The sequence below is a fragment of the Chiloscyllium plagiosum genome, unplaced genomic scaffold (genome assembly GCF_037043375.1).
Source record: "Chiloscyllium plagiosum isolate Xiang-an unplaced genomic scaffold, Cpla_swu_hap1 HiC_scaffold_1, whole genome shotgun sequence".
NCBI lineage: Eukaryota > Metazoa > Chordata > Chondrichthyes > Orectolobiformes > Hemiscylliidae > Chiloscyllium > Chiloscyllium plagiosum.
This window is the reverse complement of record NW_028270139.1, coordinates 64,136,309-64,154,323: the sequence shown is the minus strand read 5'-3', so window position 1 is coordinate 64,154,323 and position 18,015 is coordinate 64,136,309. Positions and strand designations below refer to the sequence as shown.

General features: G+C 43.1%; 1 long non-coding RNA gene across 1 annotated transcript in view; it reads right to left on the bottom strand.

The window, feature by feature from the left end:
• LOC122551362 (uncharacterized) overlaps positions 1 to 18,015 on the bottom strand; it is an 87,826-nt gene that overhangs the window by 56,552 nt on the left and 13,259 nt on the right. The window lies entirely within an intron of this gene.

Genomic DNA, 18,015 nt, shown 5'->3' with positions numbered 1-18,015 from the left:
TGAATCCTTAGAAGAGTATAAAGGAAGTAGGAGCATGCTTAAGACAGATATCAGGAGGGCAAACAGGGGACATGAGATAGCTTTGGCAAATAGAATTAAGAAGAATACAAAGGGATTTTACAAATACATTCAGGACAAAAGGGTAACTAGGGAGAGAATAGGGCCCCTCAAAGATCAGCAAGACAGGCATTGTGTGGAGCCACAGAAAATGGGGGAGATACTAAATGAGTATCTTGCATCAGTATTTACCTTGGAAAAGGATATGGAAGATACAGACTGTAGGGAAATAGACGGTGACATCTTGCAAAATGTCCAGATTACAGAGGAGGAAGTGCTGGATGTCTTGAAATGGGTAAAGGTGAATAAATCCCCAGGACCTGATCAGGTGTATCCAAGAACTCTGTGAGAAGCCACAGAAGTGATTTCTAGGCCTCTTGCTGAGATATTTGTATCATCGATAGAGTCATAGAGTCATAGAGATGTACAGCATGGAAACAGACCCTTTGGTCCAACCCGTCCATGCCGACCAGATATCCCAACCCAATCTAATCCCACCTGCCAGCACCCGGCTTATATCCTTCCAAACCCTTCCTATTCATATACCCATCCAAATGCCTCTTAAATTTTGCAGTTTTACCAGCCTCCACTACAACCTCTGGCAGCTCATTCCATACACATACCACACTCTGCATGAAACAGTTGCCCCTTAGGTCTCTTTTATATCCTTCCCCTCTCACCCTAAACCTATGCCCTCTAGTTCTGGACTCCCCGACCTCAGGGAAAAGACTTTGTCTATTTATCCTATCCATGTCCCTCATAATTTTGTAAACCTCTATAAGGTCATCCCTCAGCCTCCGACGCTTCAGGGAAAACAGCCCCAGCCTGTTCAGCCTCTCCCGACAGCTCAAATCCTCCAACCCTGGCAACATCCTGGTAAATCTTTTCTGAACCCTTTCAAGTTTCACAACATCTTTCTGATAGGAAGGAGACCAGAATTGCACACAATATTCCAACAGTGGCCTAACCAATGTCCTGTACAGCCGAAACATGACCTCCCAACTCCTGTACTCAATACTCTGACCAATAAAGGAAAGCATACCAAATGCCTTCTTCACTATCCTATCTACCTGCGACTCCACTTTCAAGGAGCATGAACTGCACTCCAAAGTCTCTTTATTAAGCAACACTCCCAAGGACTTTACCATTAAGTGTATAAGTCCTGCTAAGATTTGCTTTCCCAAAATGCAGCACCTCACATTTATTTGAATTAAACTCGATCTGCCACTTCTCAGCCCATTGGCCCAACTGGTCCAGATCCTGTTGTAATCTGAGGTAACCCTCTTCGCTGTCCATTACACCTCCAATTTTGGTGTCATCTGCAAACTTACTAACTGTACCTCTTATGCTCACATCCAAATCATTTATGTAAATGACAAAATGTAGAGGATCCAGCACCAATCCTTGTGGCATTCCACTGGTCACAGGCCTCCAGTCTAAAAAACAACCCTCCACCACTGTCTTTTACCTTTGAGCCAGTTCTGTATCCAAATGGTTAGTTCTCCCTGCATTCCATGAGATCTAACCTTGCTAATCAGTCTCCCATGGAGAACCTTGTCGAACACTTTACTGAAGTCCATATAGATCACATCTACTACTCTGCCCTCATCAATCTTCTTTGTTACTTCTTCAAAAAACTCAATCAAGTTTGTGAGACATGATTTCCCACGCACAAAGCCATGTTGACTATCCCGAATCAGTCCTTGCCTTTCCAAAAACATGTACATCCTGTCCCTCAGGATTCCCTCCAACAACTTGCCCACCACTGAGGTCAGGCTCACCGGTCTATAGTTCCCTGGCTTGTCTTTACCGCCCTTCTTAAACAGTGGCACCATGTTAACCAAGCTCCAGTCTTCCGGCATCTCACCTGTGACTATCGATGATACAAATACCTCAGCAAGAAGCCCAGCAATCATTTCTCTAGCTTCCCACAGAATTCTTGGGTACACCTGATCAGGTCCTGGGGATTTATCCACTTTTAACTGTTTCAAGACATCCAGCACTTCCTCCTCTGTAATCTGGACATTTTGCAATATGTCACCATCTATTTCCCTACAGTCTATATCTTCCATATCCTTTTCCACAGTAACTACTGATGCAAAATATTCATTTAGTATCTCCCCCATTTTCTGTGGCTCCACACAAAGGCCGCCTTGTTGATCTTTGAGGGGCCCTATTCTCTCCCTCGTTACCCTTTTGTCCTTAACATATTTGTAAAAACCCTTTGGATTCGCCTTAATTCTATTTGCCAAAGCTATTTCATGTCCCCTTTTTGCCCTCCAGATTTCCCTCTTAATTATACTCCTACTTCCTTTATACTCTTCTAAGGATTCACTCGATCTATCCTGTCTATACCTTACATATGCTTCCTTCTTTTTCTTAACCAAACCCTCAATTTCTTTACTCATCCAGCATTCCCTATACCTACCTGCCTTCCCTTTCACCCTGACAAGAATATACTTTCTCTGGATTCTTGTTATCTCATTTCTGAAGGCTTCCCATTTTCCAGTCATCCCTTTATCTGCGAACATCTGCCTCCAATCAGCTTTCGAAAGTTTTTGCCTAATACCGTCAAAATTGGCCTTTCTCCAATTTAGAACTTCAACTTTTAGATCTGGTCTATCCTTTTCCATCACTATTTTAAAACAAATAGAATTATGGTCACTGGCTCCAAAGTGCTCCCCCACTGACACCTCAGTCAGCTGCCCTGCCTTATTTCCCAAGAGCAGGTAAGTTTTGCACCTTCTCTAGTAGGTACATCCACATACTGAATCAGAAAATTGTCTTGTACACACTTAAGAAATTCCTCTCCATCTAAACCTTTAACACTATGGCAATTGCCAACTTGCCCACCACCAAGGTCAGGCTCACTGGTCTATAGTTCCCTGGCTTGTCCTTACCACCCTTCTTAAACAGTGGCATCACATTTGCCAACCTCCAGTCTTCCGGCACTGTGACTATCCAGCTCCTTCTTTAGTCGGTACATCCACATACTGAATCAGAAAATTGTCTTGTATGCACTTAACAAATTCCTCTCCAGCTAAACCTTTAACATATGGCAGTCCCAGTCTATGTTTGGAAAGTTAAAATCCCCTACCATAACCACCCTATTAGTCTTACAGATAGCTGAGATCTCCTTCCAAGTTTGTTTCTCAATTTCCCTCTGACTACTGGGGGGGCCGTGTCTGCCACCACTTCCGACCCCACCAGCGCTACTTACCTGCATTCTGCTGACACGCCCCCCACAGACCCCACTGTCACTATCCCCAACCCCCAGAACCCTGAGGGGAACACTACCCCTGCTCATGCCTCCACCCCCATTCCCCCCACCATCACACCCACTCCAGGTACTTGCTCTGACCCCACTCCCAGCTCTACACCCACACCAGATCCCATCTCCCAGCCCTGCCGAGTTTCCACCATCCCTCCAGACCTCCCACTCACTGAGGACGAACGATCAGTCCTCAGCAAAGGACTCACCTTCATCCCCCTCCGTCCACGCATCAATGAATTTAATACACGCCGTGACATCGAACAATTCTTCTGTCGCCTCCGCCTCCGAGCTTACTTTCACAATCAAGACTATGTTTGGAAAGTTAAAATCCCCTACCATAACCACCCTATTAGTCTTACAGATAGTTGAGGTCTCCTTCCAAGTTTGTTTCTGAATTTCCCTCTGACTGTTGTGGGTGGGGTTTATAATATAATCCCAATGAGGTGATCATCCCTTTCTTATATCTCAGTTCCATCCAAATAACTTCCCTGGATGTATTTCCAGGAATATCTTCCCTCAGCACAGCTGTAATGCTATCCCTTATTAAAATGTCACTCCCCTCCTCTCTTCCCTCCCTTTCTATCCTTCCTGTAATATTTGTATCCTGGAACATTAAGCTACCAGTCCTGCCCATCCCTGAGCCATATTTCTGTGATTGCTATGATATCCCAGTCCCATGTTCCTAACCATGCCCTGAGTTCATCTGCCTTCCCTGTTATGCCCCTTGCATTAAAATAAATTTAAGTTATTAGTTTAGTTTAATTTAGTTTAAATTATTAGTCCTACCTTGTCCCTGCCTGCCCTGACTGTTTGACTTGCTTCTGTTCTCAACTGTACTAGTCTCAGATTGATCTCTTTCCTCACTATCTCCCTGGGTCCCACCCCCCACCTTACTAGTTTAAATCCTCCCAAGCAGCTCCAGCAAATTTCCCTGCCAGTATATTAGTCCCCTTCCAATTTAGGTGCAATCTGTCCTCCTTGTATAGGTCACTTCGACCGCAAAAGAGATTCCAATGATCCCAAAAATGTGAATCCTTCTCCCATGCAACTCCTCAGCCATGCATTCATCTGCTCTATCCTCCTATTCCTGCCCTCACTAGCTCCTAGCACTGTTGGTATTCCAGCTATTACTAACCTTGAGGATCTCCTTTTTAAATTTCTGCATAACTCTCTGTAATCTCCCTTCAGAATCTCAACCTTTTTCCTTCCTATGTCATTGGTTCCAATGTGGACAATGGCCTCTTGCTGGCCCCTCTCGCCCGTGAGAACATTCTTCACCCTCTCTGAGACATACTTGATCCTGGCACCAGGGAAACAACACACTGTTCTGCTTTTTCTCTGCTGGCCACAGAAAAGTCTGCCTGTACCTCTGACGACATAAACCCCAACACAATTGATCTCTTGCAAGCTGACATACCCCTCGTTGCATTAGAGCTAGATAGTCACAAGTGAAGTGCCGGAAGACTGGAGGTGGCAAATGTGATGCCACTGTTAAGAAGGGCGGTAAAGACAAGCCAGGGAACTATAGACCGGTGAGCCTGACCTCGGTGGTGGGCAAGTTGTTGGAGGGAATCCTGAGGGACAGGATGTACATGTATTTGGAAAGGCAAGGACTGATTCGGGATAGTCAACATGGCTTTGTGCGTGGGAAATCATGTCTCACAAACTTGATTGAGTTTTTTGAAGAAGTAACAAAGAAGATTGATGAGGGCAGAGTAGTAGATGTGATGTATATGGACCAGTAAGGCGTTTGACAAGGTTCCCCATGGGAGACTGATTAGCAAGGTTAGATCTCATGGAATGCAGGGAGAACTAACCATTTGGATACAGAACTGGCTCAAAGGTAGAAGACAGAGGGTGATGGTGGAGGGTTATTTTTCAGACTGGAGGCCTGTGGCCAGTGGAATGCCACAAGGATCGGTGCTGGGTCCTCTACTTTTTGTCGTTTACATAAATGATTTGAATGCGAGAATAAGAGGCACAGTTAGTAAGTTTGCAGATGACACCAAAATTGGAAGTGTAGTGGACAGCGAAGAGGGTTACCTCAGATTACAACAGGACCTGGACTAGATGGGCCAATGAGCTGTGAAGTGGCGGATGGAGTTTAATTCAAATAAATGTGAGGTGCTGCAATTTGGGAAAGCAAATCTTAGCAGGATTTATACACTTAATGGTAAAGTCCTAGGGACTGTTGCTTCATAAAGAGACCTTGGAGTGCAGTTTCATAGCTCCTTGAAAGTGGAGTCTCAGGTAGATAGGATAGTGAAGAAGGCATTTGGTATGCTTTTCTTTATTGGTCAGAGTATTGAGTACAGGAGTTGGGAGGTCATGTTGCGGCTGTACAGGACATTGGTTAGGCCACTGTTGGAATATTGTGTGCAATTCTGGTCTCCTTCCTATCAGAAAGATGTTGTGAAACTTGAAAGGGTTCAGAAAAGATTTACAAGGATGTTGCCAGGATTGGAGGACTTGAGCTGACGGGAGAGGCTGAACAGGCTGGGGCTGTTTTCCCTGAAGCGTCGGAGGCTGAGGGATGACCTTACAGAGGTTTACAAAATTATGAGGGGCATAGATAGGGTAAATAGGCATAGTCTTTTCCTTGGGGTTGGGCAGTCCAGAACTAGAGGGCAAAGGTTTAGGATGAGAGGGGAAAGATATAAAAGAGACCTAAGGGGCAACGTTTTCACAAAGGTTGTGGTACAGGTATGGAATGAGCTGCCAGAGGATGTGGTGGAGGCTGGTACAATTGCAACATTTAAGAGCATTTGGATGGGTATATGTATAGGAAGGTTTGGAGGGATATGGGCCGGGTGCTGGCAGGTGGGTCTAGATTTGTTTGGGGTGTCTGGTTGGCATGGACGGGTTCGACCGAAGGGTCTGTTTCCATGCTGTACATCTCTATGACTCTACTCTGAGAGCTGGCACTGAAGAAACTGGATGAGCATGAAGGGATCTCCACATGTAATTGAAGGGTGACTTGGTAATGGGATGCCAGCCTCTATCTAGTTAATTCAACTACATGTTTCTGTATTGTATTTCATGTGCTATGTCCTTGCCCATTCATGTAGCTGTCCAACTTCATCTGAAGCCACTTTTCATCTTACGTACAACATATCATTTCCACTTAGTTTCGTATAACCTTCGACTTTGGAATAATTACATTTAGTGCCCACCTTCAAATCATTGAAAGATATTGTGAATAGTTGGGGCCCTTAGTACTGCTCCTTGTATTACCCTAGTAATGACAGCCTGCCAATGTGAAAATGACCCATTTACATCTAGGTTCTGTTTTCTTTCTGTTAACCAATCATTAATCCATATTTCCCTCCCCTCCCCTATCAGTGTTCTGAAAAGACCACTCCCTCCGTGACTCCCTCGTTAGGTTCACACCCCCCACCAACCCACCCTCCACTCCCGGCACCTTCCCCTGCAACCGCAAGAAATGCAAAACTTGCGCCCACACCTCCCCCCTTACTTCCCTCCAAGGCCCCAAGGGATCTTTCCATATTCACCACAAATTCACCTGGACCTCCACACACATCATTTACTGCATCCGCTGCACCCGATGTGGCCTCCTCTATAATGGGGAGACAGGCCGCCTACTTGCAGAACGTTTCAGAGAACACCTCTGGGACACCCGCACCAACCAACCCAACCACCCCGTGGCTCAACACTTCAACTCCCCCTGCCACTCCATCAAAGGCATGCAGGTCCTTGGAGCCCTCCATCGCCAGACTATAGCAACACGACGGCTGGAGGAAGAGCGTCTCATCTTCCGCCTAGGAACCCTCCAACCACAAGGGATGAACTCAGATTTCTCCAGTTTCCTCATTTCCCCTCCCCCCACCTTGTCTCAGTCCCAACCCTCGAACTCAGCACCGCCTTCCTAACCTGCAATCTTCTTCCTGACCTCTCCGCCCCCACCCCACTCTGGCCTATCACCCTCATCTTAACCTCCTTCCACCTATCGCATTTCCAACACCCCTCCCCCAAGTCCCTCCTTCCTACCTTTTATCTTAGCCTGCTTGGCATACTTCCCTCATTCCTGAAGAAGGGCTAATGCCCGAAACGTCGATTATCCTGCTCCTTGGATGCTGCCTGACCTGCTGCGCTTTTCCAGCAACACATTCTCAGCTCCAATCATTAATCCATAGCAATACATTTTTTAAAATCCCATGTTCTTGAATCCTGTTCTTTAAATTCCTTCTAACCTCCCTGAAATCGTCTATTAAGACCTCATCCCTATAAATACATTTTCTGTTGGTACCAATATGGACCATGACTTCTGACAGATCCCACCCCCTCATGAGGATGTCCTATAACTTCTCCATGAGATCTATGACCCTGGCACCAGGGAGGTAACACAACATGCTGGACTCATTTATATGACCACAGACATCTCTGCCTGAGCCTTTGATTAAGGAATCCCCTTTAACTGTTACTCTTTCATTCTTCTCCTTTGCCCACAGTAAAGCTCAAGAACGCAGAGTTGCTGCTCAAGTTCTGAACCCCAGAGCTCATGTTTGTGCAGCCTGTGACACCTTCCTGCTGATCTGTTTGTCAGGGACACTTGCTGTGTCCATTACTTACATATACCTCAGGATGCTCACTCTGTTTGGCCCTTCTGACCTGCCATCCCACAACACTAAAAACCCCTTGTTACCCATAAAATTAGTACAGATTTGTTTTGAAAACTTATCCAAGCTTTTCTTCAAAAAATATATAAAGTTCGGAGACTTAAACACAAACTTAATATTAAACTTTCACATCGATGATTGAAAGTATTAATCAAATCTATTTATAGGAACACAGGAATTAGGAATTACGGGTGGGAGTAGGCAATTCAGCCCTTCAAGCCCATTCTGCCATTTAACATGATCATGGCTGATCTTATTTTGGTCTCCACTTTCCTGCCTCCTCCCCATAACCCTTTATTCCATTCTTGATCAGAAATATATCTATTTCTTTCTTGAATCTATTGATCGATTCTGCCTCTACCACACTGTGGAGCAGCAAGTTCCACAGATCCACAACCCTCTGAGAGAAGTATTTTCTCTTCATCTCAGTTTTGAACCTACCTCCTCTCACTCCATACCAATGCTCTCTTGGTCAAGACTGTCCCACAAGGGAAATCATCTGTTCAACTTCCACTTTATCAATCCCTTTTAGCAAGTTCTATCCCACAATCATTCCCCTCCCCTCCTTCTTCTGAACCTCAGTGAGTACAAGCCCAAGCTATTCAACCGCTGCTCGTATGACAGCCCTTTCATCCCTGGGATCAACCTGGTGAACCTCCTCTGAACTGCCTTCAGTGATACCACATCCTTCCTTAATTAAGGAGACCAAAACTAAACACAGTATTCCAGATGTGACCTCACCAGTGCCTTATATAATTGTAAGAACACTTCTTTACTTTTATAATCCAGTACTTTTGCAATAAAGTCCAGGATTCCATTGCTTTTCTTATTAAATAATAATTCCCATTTAAATAATAATTTACCCTTTTATTTTTCTGGCCAAAATGGACGACCTCACACTGATCCACACTTATTTTGCCTTTAATCCTAACCGTTTACTTAATTCCTTCTCCCTAGTTATAGTAGTTTCACAAAGTTCCTCTCTTGGAAGCAATCAGCTGTTTTCCCTGCACTCATGGCACCATTGCCATCATTGGTCTCAGTGCAGGTAGGCCTCTTGATCTGCACTTTATTTCTCTCTCCTGGTCACCTCTCACTCTGAAGACTTTATTTCCTCCAGGAAAGCTTATATAATGCACCTCTTTCCCACTCTGCCTGGAATTCCCACTTAGAGCCATAGAGATGTACAGAACGGAAACAAACCCTTTCATCCAACTTGTCATTAGTGACCAGATACCCTAAATAAATCTAGTCACATTTACTAGCATTTGGCCCATACCTTTCTAAACCCTTACTATTCATATACCCATCCAGATGCCTTTCAAGTGTCATAATTGTACCAGCCTCCACCGTTTCCTCTGGCAGCTCGTTCCAAACAAGCACCACCCTCTGTGTGAAAAAGTTGCCCCTTAGGCCTCTTTTAAATTTTACCCATCTCAGCTAGTTTTGGACTCCCCCACCCTGGAGATAAGACCATGTCTGTTTATCCTATCCATGCCCCTCATGATTTTATAAAACTCTGTAAGGTCACCTGTTCCAGGGAAAATAGCCCCAGTCGATTCATTCCTGATGAAGGGCTAATGCCTGAAACATCGACTGTCCTGCTCCACGGATGTTGCCTTTGCCTTTCCACCTGCTTTGCCTTTCCAGCGCCAGACTTTTTGACTCTGATCTCCAGCATCTGCAGTCCTCACTTTCTCGCTGTCTGGATTAACATCCCAGTGATAATACCAAAAGGCTATCTGTGAATTTAACTTCAGCTAAAACCAGGAGCTTGTCCACCTGTAACACTTCAGCAACCTAACAATTCGAACGCAAGCACTTTCCCAAATAGAATTTCTGCAGTCTTGTTGTTCACCTGTTCAATCATATGGTGACATTTTGTATTTGGTTTCAGTGTTTTCCTCAACAGCAACTCATATTACTGTCCTTTTGACAGAATTTCTTTTGGTTTCAAATCTTTACCTTAGACAATTATTCTTAGCTGCCATGTTAAATTGATCCAAGCCAGATGGTGAAGTATGAAACAAGATGGCAGGTTTATTTACAGGATGCAGACTTGCAGATCTTGCCTTCAATTTATAATTGCTGTGTTTTCTGCTGCCTCTCTTTATAAATTATTTTTAATTTTATTTTTATAGAGCCTCTTCAGATATGTTATGGGACTTAAACCTGGACCTCCAGTCCCAAAGGGTGCCATTCACTATGCCAACCAACACTAGATTGTGTTTAAACAACATATTATGACACATCTGGACCTCCTGGCTCAGAGACAGGGATGCCACCACTGCACCTTGAGCGCCTCTCTGACTCTTTGTATTTGATCCTAGTCCTTAATCAAACAAGTTTTACCATTGCTGCATCTTGAACAAGAAATGGTAACCATGATGTGGAGTAGCCGGCGTTGGACTGGGGTGGACAAATAACCCGGTGTTATGTGATTTTTAATTTTCATCAAGAAAGCTCAACAAGTTATCAGCAGATAACCATCTTTCTCCATCATGTGGTCTCTTGGATGCACAGCCTGAATATGGCTGAAGCAGATTCAATAGTGGCATTCAAATAGGAACTGGATCATCATGTGAAAAGGAACAGTTTTCAAGTTTAAGCAAAGGAATAGCATACGATGACTTGTTTCCACAGAAGACTGACACACACGCTGAGCTGAATGGCCTCTGTGAGCTATAACCCATCCTATTAAGTGACTCTTTCTGATTTGCATGCAGCTCTTTTGGATGTGTTGACGGTAATTATTCTGTCACCAGTCCCTTCCCACAAATTCTGAACCAGCCGTTTCTGGAAAGGGTCCCATTCACTGACAAAGACAGAAATCCGTCTTTCTCCTATTGCACACAGTGTAAGTTCCAACTCAGCATCTGGGAATCTGCGCATGCAGGAACAAGAACTTTTCAGTTTACTGAAAAATTGAGGCTCTAATCCCTTTCCCTTGGCTTGTAGGCAGGATTACAGCCAAAAAATGCCTGTCAGTTTGAAAAGTGCTCCGTCTGGTAGGCCACTATACTGTGAAATTTTGTACGAATTAGATACTGGAATGATTATGACAGAAAAAAAGCTGTCAGGATTTCTTTTGCCAAGCCAACCAATACCAAGTAAGATTTTAGCGATGTGTAATTTAACTCACACAGAGAACAAAACCCACATCATGTTTTTTTTCAGATTTATTTGTGTGAAAAAACAGAGCCTAAGTTTCTCCTCTCCAACCTAAGGTGTTGTGGGAAAACACATGCCTACCTAGTTGGGCTGGTGTTATCCAAATGAATCTCTTGGGCTCAACATTGTGTTAATATTTTTGCCACGGTCCTGACGGTGCTTGGTAGCTCAGTGGGAGGGATTTGACGGTAATTGATGGTTACTATTCAAAGTTTGTGCGAAGATTTGTAGCTCAGGTGCTCGTTGTTGTGGTTCTGTTCGCCGAGCTGGAAGTTTTTGTTGCAAACGTTTCGTCCCCTGGCTAGGCGACATCATCAGTGCTTGGGAGCCTCCTGCAAAGCGCTTCTTTGATGTTTCCTCCAGTGTTTATAGTGGTCTGTCCCTGCCGCTTCCGGTTGTCAGTTTCAGCTGTCCGCTGTAGTGGTTGGTATATTGGGTCCAGGTTGATGTGTTTGTTGATGGAGTTTATGGATGAATGCCATGCCTCTAGGAATTCCCTGGCTGTTCTCTGTCTGGCTTGCCCTATGATAGTAGTGTTGTCCCAGTTGAATTCATGTTGCTTGTTGTCTGCGTGTGTGGCTCCTAAGGATAGCTGGTCGTGTCGTTTCGTGGCTAGTTGATGTTCATGTATGCGGATTGTTAGCTGTCTTCCTGTTTGTCCTATATAGTGTTTTGTGCAGTCCTTGCATGGTATTTTGTACACTACATTCGTCTTGCTCATGTTGGGTATCGGGACCTTTGTTCTGGTGAGTTGTTGTCTGGGCGTGGCTGTTGGTTTGTGTGCCGTTATGAGTCCTAGGGGTCGCAGTAGTCTGGCTGTCAGTTCCGAGATGCTCCTGATGTATGGTAGTGTGGCTAGTCCTTTTGGTTGTGGTATGTCCTCGTTCCGTGGTCTTTCTCTTAGGCATCTGTTGATGAAGTTGCGCGGATATCCGTTTTTGGCGAATACCTTGTATAGGTGTTCCTCTTCTTCTTTTTGCAGTTCTGGTGTACTGCAGTGTGTTGTGGCCCTTTTGAATAGTGTCCTGATGCAGCTTCGTTTGTGTGTGTTGGGGTGGTTACTTTCATAGTTTAGGATTTGGTCTGTGTGTGTGGCTTTCCTGTATACCCTTGTAGTGAATTCTCTGTTCGGTGTTCTCTGTACCATCACGTCTAGGAATGGGAGTTGGCTATCCTTTTCTTCTTCTCTCGTGAATCGGATTCCTGTGAGTGTGGCGTTGATGATCCGGTGTGTTTTTTCTATTTCCGTGTTTTTAATGATTACAAACGTGTCATCGACATATCTGACCCAGAGTTTGGGTTGAATTTGTGGTAGGACTGTTTGTTCTAACCTTTGCATAACTGCCTCTGCTATGAGTCCCGAGATTGGTGATCCCATGGGTGTTCCGTTGATTTGTTCGTATATCTGGTTGTTGAATGTGAAGTGTGTTGTGAGGCACAAGTCCAGTAGTTTAAGTATGCCGTCTTTGTTGATAGGTTCAGCGTCCTGTTTTCTGTTCTGTATGTCCAGTAGGTTGGCTATTGTTTCTCTGGCTAGGGTTTTGTCAATCGAAGTGAACAGTGCCGTCACGTCGAATGATATCATGGTTTCTTCTTTGTTTATGTGTATATTTCTGATGATGTCCAAGAATTCCTGTGTTGATTGTATAGAGTGTTTGGATCCGCTGACCAGGTGTTTCAGTTTCTGTTGTAGTTCTTTGGCCAGTTTGTGTGATGGTGTCCCTGGCAGTGATACTATGGGTCTGAGTGGGATGTCTGGTTTGTGTACTTTAGGTAATCCATAGAATCTGGGGGTGTTGTTGCTTTCCGGTTTCATTCTTTGTAGGTCAGCTCTGGTTATCTGTCCGTTTTTTTGTAGATTCCTTAGTGTGTTATTTATCCTATTGTCTGCCACACACGCAGACAACAAGCAACATGAATTCGACTGGGACAACACTACTATCATAGGGCAAGCCAGACAGAGAACAGCCAGGGAATTCCTAGAGGCATGGCATTCATCCACAAACTCCATCAACAAACACATCGACCTGGACCCAATATACCAACCACTACAGTGGACAGCTGAAACTGACAACCGGAAGCGGCAGGGACAGACCACTATAAACACTGGAGGAAACATCAAAGAAGCGCTTTGCAGGAGGCTCCCAAGCACTGATGATGTCGCCTAGCCAGGGGACGAAACGTTTGCAACAAAAACTTCCAGCTCGGCGAACAGAACCACAATGATGATTACTATGGCATCCACATTGCTACAGCAGGCATCACCCTCACTGTTTCCATGGGAAAAAAAGAATCAATGACTAGAAATATTAAATAGGTAATTTCTCTCTCCATATTTAGGCGTTTTGCAGCAGGCTGCTAAAGAATCTAGCAATGTTGTCTGGTAACACTGGTCATCTATTAAATGTTGGTGTTGACCATATCCAGCATTGCTGAGATGATAATGGAAAATGAGGTAAAACTCTGGTGTTATCATCTCCTTTCAATGCATTGGCTCAAATCTCACCACCTGCTTCATATGCCTGGTGGCAGTGATGCTCGAAGTCAAAATGGACACGAAGATGCCAAGTTCTTCACGTTATAATTGCGAAGCTGCTGGAACTCTGACAGCTTCTACAAAGACAATCCTAATTCCTATCTCCTGCCCACAATTTTGAAACCTATTGAGAGAGGCAACTGATCAGAGTATTTCTAGGTGGCAAAAAGCTAAAATAGTTTGATCCAAAGAGACTCGGAGACTATATACTTACTCACAAATAGTTCAGAAAATCATCAATAGACTAATGGAATCTGATATTTATATCCAGAGAATTTGAATACAAGGGAAGCTATACTTCAGTGGCATAATTTTTGGGGGAAGGTAACAGTGTAGCAGTAATGTCACTGCCTAGGAATCCAAAGGCCCAGGCTATATGGGCTCAAATCCCACCATGGTATGTGATGGTATTTAAATCAAATTAATAAATCTGGAATATAAAGCTAAGCACAGTAACGGTGACCATGACTCTATCATCAGATGATATTGAACTTGTCCAGTTCCCCAATGTCAGACTGTCCTTACTTGCTCCAGATCAATACTAATGTGCTTTACTCTTAAATGCCTTCTGAAGTTGCCTACCAAGCATTCAGCTCAAGAACATTAACGGTTCGGCAACAAATATTTATCTTGTGAGTGATGCCCATATCCTATGACAAAATGAAACAAAACACAGTCTTAATTCGACTCGGCCTCGATTATTATGAGCAGTTCTGGACACCACATATTAGGGTTTATTGGCCTTGAAGGGAGTAAATTTACCAGAATTGCATCTGGACTTGAGGAGCTAAATTGTAGGAGAGGTTACATAAACTGTTCTGTGTTCCCTGAATTTCAAAGAGTTGAATTCCATTGGAATTTATTTGTTCTTTTATTAATCTTTGGAATATGAATATCACTGGTTGAGCCAAGACTTACTGCCTTACCCTTGTTGCCCTTGAGAAGTTGTGCTATAGATAGACCCATGATGCTATTTGGGAGCGAGTTCTAGGATTTTTACCCAATGTCACTGAAGGAACAATGATACATGTCCAAGTCAAAATGTTGAGTGACTTGGAGAGGAGCTTGCTGTTGGTGGTCCCATGTATCTGCTGCCCTTGTCCCTCCAGATGGTACAGTGTGGTCAAAAGAGCCTTGGTGAGTTTATGCAATGCAACTTGCGAATGGTAAATAATGCTTCTACTGAGCGTCAGTGGAGGTGATGAAAGTTGGCAAATATGGTGCCAGTCAAGTGGGCTACTTTGTCCTGGATGGTCAAGTTTCTTGAGTGTTCTTGGAGCTGCACACGTCCAGATAAGTGGGGCATATTCCATCATACTCTTGACTTGTGCCTTGTAGATGGTGGACAGGCTTTGGCAGTCTTCCTAGTCAGGCTATGGGACTAAATAGCTTATGCCTTATGTATTTCTATGTTAGATCTAGAAAACTTTCCCTTTGTCTGTACTCCCTGTCATGGGTATTGTCTGTTCATAGGTTCACCTGCTGGGTTTTGTTTCCTGAGGCTCCTGAAATTATCTTTACTGCCATTCTCTTCTTCCACATAGAAATAGGAACTGTCAATAATAGTATCTATGCAAATTGGTGGAATTTTTCTGAAGTAAATAGAGTCATGTAAAAAAAAATGGAGAAATAATCAGACTAATCTGGCATCAACCTAATGAATCTTCTCTGGGCTGCCTCCTGAGAGAAAGGGTCCAAAACTGGGGTCTAACTACTACCTTGTATAGTTTAACAAGACTTTCTTATTTTTATACTTCAGTCTCCTTAAAATAAAGTCCAACACTGCATCTGTCTTCCTGTATGTTAGCTTTTTGTGATTTATGCACAATGACCTCCAAATTTCTATGTGCTATAGCTTTTTGCAGTCTTTCTCCACTTAATAATATTCAACTCCTTCATTCTTCCTGCCTAAGTGTATAATTACATCATTTCCCACATTACATTCCATCTGACAAGTTTTTGTCCATTCAATGAACCTCTCTCTATAAACGTGAAGATCTTTTTGTGTCATCCTCACTATTCTCCTTTCCACCGTTTTTTGTGTTATTTGCAATTTGACTAAAGTACATTCTGGATATATTTTGTAAATAATTATGACCCCAACACTGTACGCTGTGGTACTCCACAAGTTAAAGATTGCCATCCTGCAAATGCTCCCCCAACTCTGATTCCAACTCTCTGTCTTCTACTAGAGAGTTAGTTAATTTTCTATCGATGTGAATATATTACCTCTAACATCATGGGCTCTTATCATATTAAGTAGCCTTATGTGTTTTACATTATTGTACCCCATTTGAAAATTCAAATATATTGCATCTAATAGTTTCCCCTTTATCTATTCTACTTATTACCTTCTCAAAGAATTCTAGTAAATTGGCAGGTATGATTTCCCCTTCATGAAGCCATGCTGACTCTACTTGATCATAATATGTATTTCTAAATGCCCTGCTAATACATTCTTTACAATATCCTCCAACATTTTCCCGATGACAGATTTAAGCTAACTTACTTATTTTTGTCTAACTCGTTTTTTCAATAAGGTTGTTACATTCAATAAGTGGGTGGCACGGTGGCACATTGGTTAGCACTGCTGCCTCACAGCGTCAGAGACCCGGGTTCAATACCCGCCTCAGGCGACTGACTGTGTGGAGTTTGCACGTTCTCCCCGTGTCTGCGTGGGTTTCCTCCGGGTGCTCCGGTTTCCTCCCACAGTCCAAAGATGTGCAGGTCAGGTGAATTGGCCATGCTAAATTGCCTGTAGTGTTAGGTAAGGGGTAAATGTAGGGGTATGGGTGGGTTGCGCTTCGGCGGGGCGGTGTGGACTTGTTGGGCCAAAGGGCCTGTTTCCACACTGTAAATAATCTAATCTAATCTAATCTAATCTACATTAATAATTTCCCAATCCTTTGGGACACTTTTAGAATCATGGGTTTCTTGGAAGATTAATACCAGTTCATGCATTATCTCTGTAGCTGCTTCCTTTAATATCCCAGGATGCAACCCATCAAGTCCAGGGGATTTATCAGACTTAAGCCCCCTTAATTACCCTTACCTAGTGAATTATTGTAATTATTTCACCCTCCATTTTGCCCTTTGATAACTTGGCATTTTTACAATGCTATTAGTGTCTTCTATCACAGAGACCAATGCTATTCCCTGGTTACCCCTTATTATTTCTGCAACCTTATTTTCTAAGGGCCTGTGTTTATTTTGGCTTACCTCTTCCTTTTCATACATTTGAAGAAGCTCTTACTGTATATTTTTATATTGCTTGCCAGTTTACATTTAAGGTTTATTTTCTCCATCTTTTTTATTTTTTGGTCATCTATACTAGAAGGGTCAGTCATGAGGGGACACAGGAAAGGCATTTTTACCTCGAGGATGATGACAGTCTAGAATGAGCTGTCTGGAAGGTTGGTAGAGACGAATTGACTCACATTCATTACAAAGTATTTGTATGTCATAACATTCAAGGCTATAGACCAAGTACTGGTAAATGGGATTAAGTTGAAGTCAGGTGTTTCTCATATGTTGCACTTTATGATTCTATGATTTAATGACTTTTTTTCTTAAAACTCTCCCAATGTTCTGGTTTACCGCAACTTTTGCCACATTTTATGTTTTTCCTTCTTTCAATTTGATACTTACCTTAACTTTACTGGTTAATCATTGTTACTTTATCCCCTTCCTAGAATATTCCTTGCTTACTGAGATACATCTAGTTGTGAGTCATGAACAATTTTCTTACCAGTCTGTCTTTACTCTTCAACCCGTCTTTCTGTTAAACTGATTTTCTTGTCCAATTCAGCCAATGTTGCCCTCATTCCTCTGTAGTTATCATTGTTTAAGTTTAACATAGTTTTCTTTACTCACCACAATTTCTTGTTTTCACACCAAATGTTAACTTCTACCGTGTTATGGTTGCTATTTCCTGGGGCATCTTTTACGTTGAGATCATTTATTAAACATGCTTCATTACTCAGTACTAGATCCAAAATAGCCTGACTCTAGGGGTTCTAAGGAAGGGTCACTGGACCCAAAACGTTAACTCTGATTTCTCTCCACAGATGCTGCCAGACCTGCTGAGCTTTTCCAGCAACTTCTGTTTGTTTGGCCTGATTCTTGGCTGGATACACAACATATTTTTTCTAGGAATTTGTCCTGAATACATTTTATGAATTCTTCTTCATGCCTACCTCTGTCAATTTGGATTTTGCAATCTACATGAAGATTAGAGTAATCAATGATTAGTCTATTAATTTTTTTTATAATACCTCATTATTTTCTGATTTATTCCTTGTCCTATCATAGAATATTGCTACCAGTCCCTCCAATTCAAG